The sequence below is a fragment of the Octopus bimaculoides genome, chromosome 24 (assembly GCF_001194135.2).
Source record: "Octopus bimaculoides isolate UCB-OBI-ISO-001 chromosome 24, ASM119413v2, whole genome shotgun sequence".
NCBI lineage: Eukaryota > Metazoa > Mollusca > Cephalopoda > Octopoda > Octopodidae > Octopus > Octopus bimaculoides.
Window position 1 is genome coordinate 23,238,846 of NC_069004.1, and position 13,930 is coordinate 23,252,775.

General features: G+C 38.0%; 1 protein-coding gene across 1 annotated transcript in view; it reads left to right on the top strand.

The window, feature by feature from the left end:
* The first annotated feature begins 4,984 nt into the window (after positions 1 to 4,984).
* Positions 4,985 to 13,930, top strand: part of LOC106878681 (ATP-dependent DNA helicase Q4) — an 18,446-nt gene continuing 9,500 nt past the window's right edge. The window contains exon 1 of the mRNA XM_014927965.2: positions 4,985 to 5,099. The gene's annotated coding sequence lies outside the window, so the exon portion shown is untranslated. The remainder of the gene's footprint in view (positions 5,100 to 13,930) is intronic.

Genomic DNA, 13,930 nt, shown 5'->3' on the forward strand with positions numbered 1-13,930 from the left:
TATATATATATATATATATATTGATAGAAAAGGTAAGACAAGAGATGGCGGCGTGGGTTTCCACCCCGACATCCAAAACTCGGAGTTTTATCATGGCTACCGAATAATTGTCACATATTATTTACAGATATATATATATATATGTGAGTGTGTGTGTGTATGTATGTATGTATTATATAGGATCAAGCGTGGCTGTGTGGTAAGAAACTTGCTTCTCAACCACATGGTTTCAGGTTCAGTCCCACTGCGTGAAACCTTGGACTAGTGTCTTCTATTATAGCCCCGGGCCCACCAAAGCCCTGTGAGTGGATTTGGTAAACGGAAACTGAAAGAAGCCCGTCGTATATATATATATATATATATATATATATATATGTGTGTATATGTTTGTATGTCTGTGTTTGTCCCCCACCGTCGCTTGACAACCGATGTTGGTGTGTTTACGCCCCCGTGACCAAGCGGTTCGGCAAAAGGGACCGATAGAATAAGTACTAGGCTTACAAAGAATAAGTCCAGGGATCAATTTGTTCGACTAAAGTCGGTGCTCCAGCATGGCTGCAGTCAAATGACTGAAACAAGTAAAAGAATAAAAGAGCGTTCCCTCTTTCGCTCCAGTAGAATACGCCACATATATATACGGTTATCAATTTGTGTTGCAAGATTCCTGATGTGAAATCGTGTGTTGAAACAGATATTGTTGTATTTCGGGATGGTCCTTTTTTTTTTTTTCTTTGTCAAATAAACACACGCACTATATATTCTTTCTTTACTCGTGTTTCACACGAGGCCAGAAAGTCTCGCTGAGGAGGTCACAGATGTGTGACGAGCAATTTCCGGACAATGGACATGAGTGAAGATAAGAACACTAACAAATGAGTGAAGAATGAATATATAGTAAGTGTGTTTATTTAGCAAACAAACAAACAAAAATGACCGTCCCGAAATACATACATACATTTGGTTATAGAACGAGGAAAGTCACCAAACCCAAAATCGGTGCATCAACGGTTTCTCTATCTCCCCCATTCCACACAAAGAATATTACAAGTATCTAGGCAAAGACGAAAATGTATCATATGAAAGCACTGTGAATAGAGATAGAGTGACTCGAGAATATTACACCAGACTTAGGAAAATTGGTAGTTGGAACTCTCCTCTTACAACAAAATGCATTTGCAGTAGCAGTGCTGATCCCAACATTTGGGATACTTGATTGGTTTGCAGAGGAAATCCACCCCATAGATATCAAAACCCGCAAAATCCTGACAACAACTGGGAACTTCCACAGAAATGGTGATGTTGACAGGCTCTACCTAAGAAGAAATGAAGGTGGTAGAGGTCTGAGATCAGTGCAGACGGCTCTCGAATGCCTTATGGTATCACTCAGGCATTACCTACTAAACAACAGCAGCAATAATCTATATACATAAATGTGTAATGGTGTCTGTGTGTGTGTGTGTGTGTTTGGGGTTACTGTAACTCCTCCCACACCGTCCAACCGATTTTAATGATTTTTGGCACATAAGCAGATCACATTTTTGGCACATAGGTAGTTCAAATAAGTCCGGAATTTCTCGAAAACTCAATAATGCTCAGTCAGTATCAATTTTTGTGAGCTCAATCAGGCGTTTGAATGGAAATTCCCATAACGATGTTATTTTTCCTGCAGCTTTTGCATTTTTTGTCAGAGGTGGGCTTAACTTCAATCCGGAAAACACGAGCAACGCCGGCTCCAACAGCTAGTAAATATATAAATGCAGTGCTGAAAAGTGAAGTGAGCAACATTGTTCAAGAAGCACTCTCTTCCTGATGATCTATACAGTTCTAAAACAGCTGGGCTCTCTTACCTCAGCGAAAACCTGGATGGAAAGCATTCAGCATACAAAAAAAAAAAAAAAAAGACTATGCATGGAAACTTGAAGAAGACAGTAGAATTGACATGAAGCGCAGCCTTTCTTGAACACAATACCACTACATCACATCTCACTTTGAAGGCTATGCATTTGCAATCTAGGAACATGAAATTGCCACAAAGTACCTGGTGAACAAGGGAGACAGTGATGCTTTTGTAATCCCAAGGTGCAACCGCATGTGTAGGCTATGTCATGTTTCTGTGGAAGACATCACGCATGTGATTAGCAGCTGTCTTAAAATATCATCACGCTACTCCCTCCCTATGCGGCACGATGTTATTGCTAAAACAATTTACAATGTCATCCGCAAAAAAGACTGTCCTGAAAGAAACTTAGAAAATCCCTATGTTATGGAATACATTCATAGATACCAACTCAAGGAATACTGGTCGAATATTCCCATCAAAAGTTTTGTGAAATGTAAACATAACAGGCCAGATATTGTTGTTTGGGACAAAGGGAAAAGGTATGTACCAACATAGAGATCAGCTGCCCTGCAGATATAAATATCTTTTTGATAATCAAAGAAAAAGAGGATATCTATGGACAAATGCTACGAAACCTCCAGCTTCTATATCCAGACTATGAATTCATATTCATACCAATAATAATTGGAGCACTAGATTTTGTTAGTAAATGCTTAAAGTAGAATCTGGATAAACTGGGATTTTCAGAAAGAGAAATCGACCGGCTAACTCGTACATTATAAGTGCAATCTGAGAGTGGAACAGTAAAAATATGCAAGACTTTTCTCAAGTTCCAAACGTGAATTTGTCTGTGTTAACTACATCGCAAAGATGGAGCCTCCACAGTGGAAGATTTATAATGATTAAAAAATAGAAGACATACATACATACATACAAACTCACGTACACAAAAAAGTTACATATATATATATATATATATTTATAAGATATATTTATATTTATAAAATCAACGAACATTATTTGGCATAACATAAGTGTGCACCCCTGCTTGGTTTCCTCATAATTTTCCAAATACTGGATATTTTTTAATGAAGTTTTCTACAATTAATTATATAATTGTTATGTCATAATATATAAAGACAAGTAAACACGATATAGTATGCACATGCGAGTGTGTGTATATCTGTTTGTTTGACTTCGCACTACCACTTGACAACCGTTGTTTGTTTATGTCCCCTGTAACTTAGCGGTTCGTCAATAAATCGACTAAGTACTGGGATCGATTTCAGATGGCGTAGATAACATGGTGGAGGTAAAGAAGGAGGACGTAAAGAATGTGAACCGCACCCCACTTTTTTTTGTTACAGAATCCCCCATTTTCGAATACGGAAATTCTGATTCTGCAATCCCCACCCCGAAAAAAAAACAGCATTTAAAAATTTTAATTCCCCGCTCCAATTCTTAATTTTTCATTCTTTTCAGAATTTTGTTTTTCTTTTTTGCAAAATACGTATTTTCTACGTATTTCGCAAAAAAAAAAATTTCTAAAAAAAGTGAAAATTTAAGAATTTGTGGGGAGGGGAGTAGTGGTGGTGGTGGTGATGGGGAAATTACAATTTTTAAATGCCTTTTTTTCTGCAGAATCAAAATCTCCGTACTCGAAAATGGGGGATCCTGTAAAAAAAAAAAAAACGAAAGCGGGTGCGGTTCACATTCTTTACATCCACCCCTAACCTTAACCCTAAACATCGGGTGTACGTATTCTTTACTTTCTCCGATAAAGTTTCAGATGACGTAGATAACGATTATATCGGAATTTGTGGGGAAAAACTTTCTCTTCCTTTTTTTAAAACAAACTCGAAAGTAGCCCATCCCTTATGGTCGTTTAGTATGACAGAAATAGCAGGGATTAGGCCCATAGCATACCAACAAGTTCACCTATGATAATTTTTTTCCAAATTATGCCGCTTTCTCTGGAAAATTTCTTCTTATTAAGAATAATATTCATTTAGCAAATTCCATGGGAGGAATAGTCCTCAGTGAATATCTTCTCCCTCCCTCAACCTTTTTCACATTAAATTCCGATATAATCTTACTTTAAATTATCTGAAAGTTATTTGTAGAAAATTTCATTTAAAAATATGCATATTTCTGAAAGTTATGAGGACACAAAATCAGGGGGCATTATTGTGTAGGTATGCCCATAAAAGTTTTCTCTCTCTCACAAACACACACACATACACAAACACCCCACCCCGACACTAATTAATTACTGCCATATAAATCTGTGGCCTGATACCAAATAAATTTCCAGTCTTCCTGCTGTATTTCCCACCAGATATTTCCTTTTTCCCCCTCATAGATGTTTGTTCGTGAGAACAAAACGAATGCCATTCAATCGCAAATCATGCTTCTTCCCCTTTTCTCACTGTTATTATATAAACCCGAGACTTAAGTAACCCTATGATACCTGAGTTTTAGAAAAAGATATTGTTTTTAATTAAATTATTTCCTCTTTTAGAAAAATTATAATAAACTAAAATCGTTAAGAATATTTTCCTAATTGCCACAAATTTATTAATTGTAAAAGAGAAGGCGGTGAGTTAGCAGGATTGTTAGAGCGTCGGAAAATATGCATTGCGGTATTTCTTCCGGCTCTTTACATCCCGAGTTCAAATACCGCTAAGGTTGACTTCTTCATCCTTTCGGGTCGATAAAATAAATTACTATCAAGTACTGTTATTGACTAGCCACTTGCCCTAAAAGTTCAGGTCTTGTGCCTATACCAGATATAATTATAAAAACCTGGGTCTCTGTGGTACCTAAGTTTCAGTGAAAGGTTTTATTATTATTATTTCGGTCTTCAGAAAAATTATAATAAACTAAAACCGTTTAGAAAACTTTCCTAATTACCATAAATCATTCCGTCCGTCTTTACGTTCTGAGTTCAACTTTGCCCTTCATCTTTTCGAGGTCGATAAAGTATAAGTACGAGTTAAATATTTAACCACTTCCCTAAAATTTGAAACCAAGAAAAGAAAATGAAACTAAGTTATGAGAAAGTTAATTATGACGATGATGATGATGACAATGGTGATGACGATGGTGATGGTACCTGAGATCTCGCGAGATCTCGGGGAAATGGCGGGGATTTTGATGTTTTGTTTGTTTAGAATCTCCGTAAAAATCCGCAGAAAGTTCTAATTCTGATATATTGGACATCATAGTCATACATTAAAATATAATTAGGAAAAGAAAGGTAAGGCATAATGTCTATATTAATCTGTATTTATATTTCTTTAATTTTTTTAATAGAATCAAAATTTGTTAACACAAATCTTCATATTTGCGTGATGAGAAGAAACAATCTTTTATTTGTGATTCTGTTTACATCTTATGATCAATTAATTATAAGCAATACAAACTGACTTCGGTATTTGACTGGTACTTTATTTTATCGACATACCATGGCTCCACTTATCAACTTTATCTTGGCGATCTTTTATCCGGGGCTAATGCAGGTTCGCACCTCTCTTTGAATAATTTTTTTCGGATTCCTGTTTTAGATGTCGGAGATTACGAATATGCAATCCCCACCCCCAAAAGACCGCCACATGTAGTTGACAAATATATTCGAGAGGTGAGAAACTGCATTAGCCCCTTTTATCATTCTGGGACCGATGAAAATAAAGCGGCGAAGGTTAAAAAGACGCACACTAGGTGTCTAGGGTTTAGGGTTATCAACTTTATCTTTTATTAAGAATACGCTCGCCCAGTGTTTAGGGTTAGGGTTACACCGAAAACGGGTGGTGTGCGTATTCTTTACCTCCGCCATTAAGTTAACTATTCTTATACAGTATCCTAGATGAGACTAATTAAAATAAAATATATGAAGAGACCCCGGAAGAATGAAATGCCAAGTTGATCTCAGTGTGATTAGAACTCCCAGTATAAAGGGACGCAAGTAAGTATTGTAAGACATTTTGTCTCAAACTCTGTCGATTCGGTAATTTTTCGGATTAACACCCGCACGATCTGCACTAGGGTGTTAGGGTTACGGTTAGGGACGGAATTCCCTAACCCAAACCCTAAAACTGTAACCGGCTGTTCTGTGGATTGGATCAACTAAAACCATTGTTGTCATAACTGATGGGGTGCCAATTCTATATGATTAGAAGTCTATTTTCAAAAGCACAAAGAAATAGCCAATTCATACTATTTTACCAAAACTAATAGGACGTGCTATGATAACAAACGATGAACATTTTTATTCTCCTAAATTACAAAGTAATGTAACATGATGACTAAGTTAAAACATAAAATTAGTGATATTTAAATTGTTCTCCCTCTCCTTCTCACAGATATAAAATAAAGATCGATAAAATGTTGCGGTTGATATGATTGACTAAAACTCAAATCCAGCAGACATCCGATGAAGTTTCAGTAATTTAGGCCAGCTAAAGTGGTTTAAGATCTCTTGCTCCAACGCACACATATTTACTAATGTAGTACTCATCAAATAGAACATGGCTTCCCTTTAACTTCAAGCCTTGCTCCATCTTCTTGTGTTTCATTTTGTCTTCTTTCGGTTATTCTTTTATTCTTTACTCTAACTCACTCTCCTTCATCATTCTTCCTGACTGACTGTTATTTTTTCTCTTTCTGTGTGTGTCTATGTCATCATCATCACCGTCATTATTAAACACCTATTTTCCATGCTCGTATGGCTTGGAAGGTTCGACAGGAGCAGGCAAGCCAGAAGACTGCAGCCAGCTCCAATGCCTGCTTTGGTTTGGTTTCTATGGCTGGATGCCCTTCCTAATGCCAACCAATTTACAGAGTATACCAGTGGCTTTGTACTTGACACCAGCACTCATGAAGTCATCAAGTAACTTACAAGACAAGGCCCCTTAACTGAGTGGGTGAGGAATAGTCTTGAGAGAGGTGGCTTTGTACTGGGTGATGAGAGGTTAGAGTATGATAGAGGGGTCTTGCTATTGAGGAGATACATGGAGACCCCAGTTGAAAAAGGAGTGGACAGAGGCATGTATATTTGTGTGTGTGTGTATAGGTGCAGGTGTGGCTGTGTGGTAAGAAGCTTGCTTCCTAACCACATGGTTCCGGGTTCAGTCCCACTGTGGCACCTTGGGCAAGTATCTTCTATAACCTTGGGCTGACGAAAGCCTCGTGAGTGGATTTGGCAGACAGAAACTGAAAGAAGCCCATTGTGTGTGTGTGTATATATATATATATATATACACACACAGGGTGTTCAATTTAAAAGTTGACTCAATTGATTAACTGTCAAAATATTGGCTCTCTCTGATTGGCTCGCCATGCCAAATTGATTTTAGCCTTTTACAAGTGTAACACATTCATTCGAGATTTCTTCTGGAGTCATAATGGTGTTATCAGTGCAGCAACGTTCATTTATTGTGGAATCTTATTTTAGATCAGGATGTTTTATCAATGGGCGATGGATTTACTCCTTTGACAATTGTGTTACTGATTTCAAGAGTGAATATCCAAATATGCCTCCGCCAACAAAGCAGGCGATTAATGTTCTGATTGAAAAGTTTAGGAAGACGAGCTCAGTTGAAAACAAGAAACACATTCACCGACGTACCTGCCTTTCTGATGATGTTGTGGAAGATATCCATCAACGAATTCTTCGCTATTCCAGGAAATCTCTGCAACATTTGTCTCATTAAACTGGATTATCTGTTGCCAGCTGCCATACTGCTTTTCGCAAATTGCTGAAATTGCATCCATACCATGTGTCTTCTTTACATGAACTTATTCCTGCTGATTTTACCAAAAGATTGGATTACTGCAAATGGTTTCAAGAAAACATGGATGACAACCAACTTGACATGACCTTCTTCAGTGACGAGGCTTGGATTCACCCATTGGGATACCTAAATTCTCAAAACACTCGCATCTGAAATGCTCTCAATCCTCACGCGTTTGACGTTGTAACTTTTAAATAAGCATTTTAATAAAAGTAGGTTTGTCCATAATATTGCACATTCTTTATAACTATTAATAAATACAATCGAGTCAACTTTTAAATTGAACACCCTGTATGTATATGTGTATATGTTTGTGTGTCTTTGTATCTGTGTTTGTCTCCCCGACCATCACTTGACAACTGATGTTTTGCCGAACTGCTAAGTTCAGCAAAAGAGACCGATATAATAAGTACCAGGCATACAAAGAATAAGTCCTGGGGTTGATTTGTTTGACTAAAGGCAGTGCTCCAGCATGGCCGCAGTCAAATGACTGAAACAAATGAAAGAATAAAAGAATGTGTATATATATATATATATATATATATATATATAATGGATTCTCTTGTCATGAATGACAAATAAGGTAAATGGTAAAATAAAGCGTTAATTATGTTCTGTGGACATGAATGTGTCTCTTGAGATCTGCTGGTGCCTTGCAAACCTATTGGCAAATGGAACAAATTGAAGATTCAGTTTGCTTGAGTGCTTGTGGATCATTTGCTGTGTGTTTTCTTGAGTGGACAGCAAGGCCTGCTTTGCTTCGTTCCACAAAACCACAATGACAGATAAGGGTTCCATTTAGAAGAGCAACATTTTGCCAGCACACAAAGTTGGTCCTGATGTTGGAGTTGATTTTGCTCAAATCTTTGAACTGAGGAGAAGCAGAACTGGCACCGGGTCCTGAGTTCTAATGCTTTGTTTTCCTAAGTAGAAAAGGGAATTTTGCATCACTTCAGATTGTCTTTTAGTTTGTCTTTGAAGCCCAAGCATGGCCTTCCAACTGATCTTCCTGTTGGGAATTGGCCAAAGAGGAGCTGCTTTGGGATTCTGATATCACTCATACATAAAAGATGATCTGACCATCAAAGATGTATTTTGATGAGGATGGTTTCAATACCTGATCTGTTGCATTTTGTTAGCATCTAACTGTTACGAATATGGTCACTTGGTTTTATGTTGGAGAGAGTACGCAAGCATCGCATCTGAAAAGCATCAAGCTGGTTGATGTGCTTTCAGTATAGGGTCCAAGATTCAGCACCATAAAGCAATGATGCCAAAATCACCGACTTATATACATCAACTTTCACCTTCAACAATATGTTGTCGCTGTTCCAAAGCCTGTGATAAAGCTTACTGAAAGTGGAGCTAGCCTTCCTGATTCTGGAGTTAATTTCTTTATCCATCTTAGCATTATTGGACACAATAGAATCCAGATAAGTGAAGGAGGAAACAGTTTTTAATGCTTTCCCATCAACATATATAGTAGGGGCAACAATGGGAGGATGGTCATGAATGGACTGATGGACAAGTTTTCTTGATGCTGATGGTCAGACCAAAAGCTTTCTATGCACATGAGAAGTTTAGAATCCATTACATGTCCTCAAGAGTGTGTGCTACAAGTGCACAATCGTTTGCGAAGAGCAAATCTTGAACTGTTTACACCAAAGTCTTAGATTTTGCTTTGGAGTGTTGTTGGTTGAAGAAGCTACCACCGGTTCTTTACTCAAATGTTACTCTTTCTTTAGCATCCTCAAATGCCGTTTCCAACATGATGGAGAGATACAAAGCAGATAAGAGTGGTGCAAAAACACAACCTTGTTTTGTCCCATTTGAGACTGAATAAACCAGACACGTCCCCACTAGATCCAACAGAAGCCATCGTCCTATGATGGAAAGAAATGATGACATTGAACATCCTTTTGGGAACACCTAGCTTTCTAAGGACAACCCAAAGAGCATCCCTAGATTTGGTGTTGAAAGTTTTAATTTGATCTCCAAAAGTGACAAAAAGGTCTTGGTTGTGCTTGCAAGCCTTTTCTTGCAGTTTGCCTTTGGCTGAAAATCATATCCACTGAGCCTCTACCAGCCTGAAAGCCACACTGAGATTCAGGCAACACTAAGCTGGCAAGGGCATCATTTAGTCTGTATAAGATAGCCTTTCTAAGGATATTCTTGGCAACACACAAAAGGGAGATACCTCTATGGATGTTACATTCACATTTGTTGCAAGTCCTCAGATGTCATAGCCCATGTTTCACTGTAAAAGCAATAATTCTATATTTGGATATACACCTTGTAGTATGCTGTTGAAAGCCTGTTCACAGTATTTGGCTACCTGATGTCATCAACAGTTACAAAGATATATGCCACTGGATTTACTTCATGAATTCTTTTGTGCCCTTAGAGTTTATAAAAAAAAAGAGAGAAAGAAAATGGAATTCATGAGACACTCTATTATTCACTGCAATTGTTTCCATCCATCCATCCATGGAAAGAAAATGGAATTTACAAGACTCTTCATTATTCACTGTAATCGTTTCAACTCATCCGACACCAAAGCATCATGTGTAAGATGCAGCACAACTGTTTGTCCAGCATCTCACCCTTGAGGTACTGGTGCATGATGGCTTGAAATGATCATAATGAAAAATGAAAAGTCTTGTGAATTATCTCTCTCTCTCTCTCTCTCTCTCTCTTTCTCTCTCTCTCTCTCTCTCTCTCTCTCTCTCTCTCTCTCTCTCTCTCTCTCTCTCTCTCTCTCTCTCCCTCCCTCCCTCTCTCTCTCTCTCTCTCTCTCTCAACAAGCTTCTTTCAGTTTTCATCTACCATGTTTTCTCACATGGTTTTGTTCAATGCAAGGCTATAGTAGAAGACACTTGCTCAAGGTGCCATGCAGTGGGACTGAACTCAAGGTGACAGTTGGCCAGCAAGCTCCTCAACTCTACCACTATTCATTTTAGAAGTTAATGTATTTTATTTTACAAGTCAAAAACCTTCTTTGCATTAAAATTACATTGTGATTTCCAGGTTTTTATTTTTATATTCTTTAACTGGTCTCAGTTATTGGAATACAGCCATATTTTATCAATTCTTATTTGACAAACTGCTAGATTATGCAGGAATAAAGGGATACAATATAAACAACACCAGTTTAAACATAAGCACAATGGCTCAAATAAATACCCATCTAACCCATGCCAACATAGAAAAGAATAAAGCAAATAAACAGACGTGGATGAGATGCCACGAATATATGTTGGGTTTCTGAAAAATTTTTGTTGTGGCTGTAGTGGAAGATGCTTGTCCAAAGTGTTGTACAGCAGGATTGAAACCAGAGCCAAGTAGTTGTAAAGTGCATTTCTTAACTACACTGTTATGTCTACTTTTACGTATACCTTTTATCTTTTGCTTGTTTCTGGTTAGGGTTAGGGTTAGGGCACCACCTGCACAAGTTTAGGTGAGCTTACCTGCAGTATTTTCTTCTCTCTCTGATATTTATTGTTTTTAACTCAGAAAATCTGTAAGAGACATTACTTCATGACAAATATTGCAGTAACTGGCCTGTTGACAGTGTGTATATATATACAAGTATTGTACCAAAAACCTATGATAGTTTCTCTCATAGTAAAGTTTGTTCTAACTGAAAATTGATGTTTAATTGAGGATAAATATTACGTCTCAGTATTAATACTGCCTCTGTCGCTAATATACATTTTTTTAACAAGCCCATTGGTTAATTGCGACACCAGTGCTTGTTCTGGCACTGTTTTTCTATATATTATTGGCAGGGAGGTGAGTTGCTGCTGTACCTAGCAGTTGAGTGTCCATCATTGATGAGACCAAGGAAGATCGAAATCACATGATCTGGTGGTCTCAAAGCTGGAGATGGTGGGGATTTATTTCCCTCATAGTGATATAAACAAGAAGGCATTTTGAACCAAAGGCCTATGGGAGAGTTTCTTTCATGGGGTCTACCACAGTATACTTTGTTCCAACAAAACATCCATGTTTAAGTGGGTTAAAATATTACCTCTTGATTTTAATATAGCCTCTGTCGCTTATATATGTATATTAAATATGGTATGTAATTGACTATTTTAATTAAGTACTGCCTGAATTGAGCATATTGCATTTTTAATCAGCTGGGCTGAGAAACTGGAGGACCATAACCTAGAAGCTAAGAATCCAAGAGACCATAATGGAATTTCAATGCAAAGAAGCTTTTTGATTTGTGAAAATAAAATAAATTAAGTTTGTAAAACGAATGTTGGAGATGGGATAATGGCAGTGTTTGTGTGAATGTTATGATTTGGTTTTGAAAGCTGACAGATGAGAGGTGTCAATTAAAACCTCACTGGCACTAGCTTGACATTTGATGAATGGCCTTTTGTTTAAATAAGTAACATAGAAACTGAGTGTTCATAAATGATCATGATATTGTTGTTTTAGCCCCAGGTTAGCTCTTATTGGATCTCACTACTCTGGAATGGCAGGGAGGGCCTTGGAGATAGACCTCTGCCTCTAGAATGACCTACAAATGTCATGGGTATTCAACCCTTGCCTCATAGTACCTCACCGTTCTAGAATGATCTCTGAAGGTCTTGGTATTGACCTCTGCTTCTACAATGATCTCAGTACCCCAGAATGCTGGCAGAATTATTAGCACGCTGGGCGAAATGCTTAGCGGTATTTCGTCTGCCGTTACGTTCTGAGTTCAAATTCCGCTGAGGTTGACTTTGCCTTTTATCCTTTCGGGGTCGATAAATTAAGTACCAGTTACGCACTGGAGTCAATGTAATCGATTTAATCCCTTTGTCTGTCCTTGTTTGTCCCCTCTATGTTTTAGCCCCCTGGGGGCAACAAAGAAATAAGAATGATCTGTAAATGTCATGGGTAATAACTCCTGCCTCCCAGTGCCTCACCATTCTAGAATGATCTCTGAAAGTCTTCGATATTGACCTCTGCTTCATAGCACCGTAGAATGGCCTGTGATGGTGTAGGGGTGATAAATTAATTACCAAACTTAAATATGGGATTGGTATGAGTAATTAAGCCCTTAAAGTTGATGCCCTAGCATGGCCAGAGTCCAATGTCTGAAACCAGTGAAGGAATAAGTTGAATATAAGAAATTCCAGATGTAAATCTGAGAGTGGAAAGAGCACCAGGTCTAGTGATGGAACTGATCCATGTGTATATCCTTTGACTGAGAGATTGTGTTACTATTTACACTGTACAGCAGAGCCTTGATCTATTTGAAACAGTAGCTAAATCTCTCATAAATAACACCCTGCTGATTTAGAAATAATAAAATAAAAAATAAAAAACAGCATGTTGAATAATGTACGTTGAATAATGTACAGGATGGTCACAGCTGGGACACTTTTGACTATAGATCTCCTTGATCAGAGCTAATCAAGAGCTAAACAATAACATCATTGTCATCGTCATTGTCATCCCCTTCATCTTCATCTTTGACAACAACAATTACAACAACTAATGTGAGATAGTAAAGAATAATCGATTGACTAACAACAAGACTTGAAGTAAGCATTTATTGCGGGTACGAGATGTTTTGTTGCAGACGTTTGGGTGTTTTTCATTCAACGCTGACTTATTTCATATCAGGCGAGCTGGCAGAAACGTTAGCACACTAGGTGACATGCTTAGTGGTATCTTGTTTGTCTTTACATTCTGAGTTCAAATTCCGCTGAGGTCGACTTTGCCTTTCATCCTTTCAGGGTCGATAAATTAAGTACCAGTTGTGTACTGGAGTTGATCTAATCGACTAGTCCCCTCCCCTAAAATTTCGGGCCTTGTGCCTAGAATAGAAAAGAACGTTTCTCTCATTCTTCTTGCCTTTTTCTCTCTGTTCATGTCTCAGCAGAGGAGGAAGTGTTTGTGGTATTCAGTTAATAAACCATAACGTCTCTCTCTGTCTCTCTGTCTGTCTCTCTCTTTCTCTGTCTGTCTCTCTCTTTCTCTGTCTGTCTCTCTCTTTCTCTGTCTGTCTCTCTCTTTCTCTCTCTGTCTCTGTCTGTCCCTCTCTGTCTCTCTCTCTGTCTCTCTCTTTCTCTGTCTGTCTCTGTCTGTCTCTCTCTTTCTCTCTCTGTCTCTCTCTTTCTCTCTCTGTCTCTCTCTTTCTCTGTCTGTCTCTATCTTTCTCTCTCTGTCTCTCTCTGTCTCTCTCTGTCTTTCTCTCTCTGTCTCTCTCTGTCTCTCTCTTTCTCTGTCTGTCTCTCTCTTTCTCTCTGTCTCTCTCTCTGTCTCTCTCTTTCTCTGTCTGTCTCTCTCTTTCTCT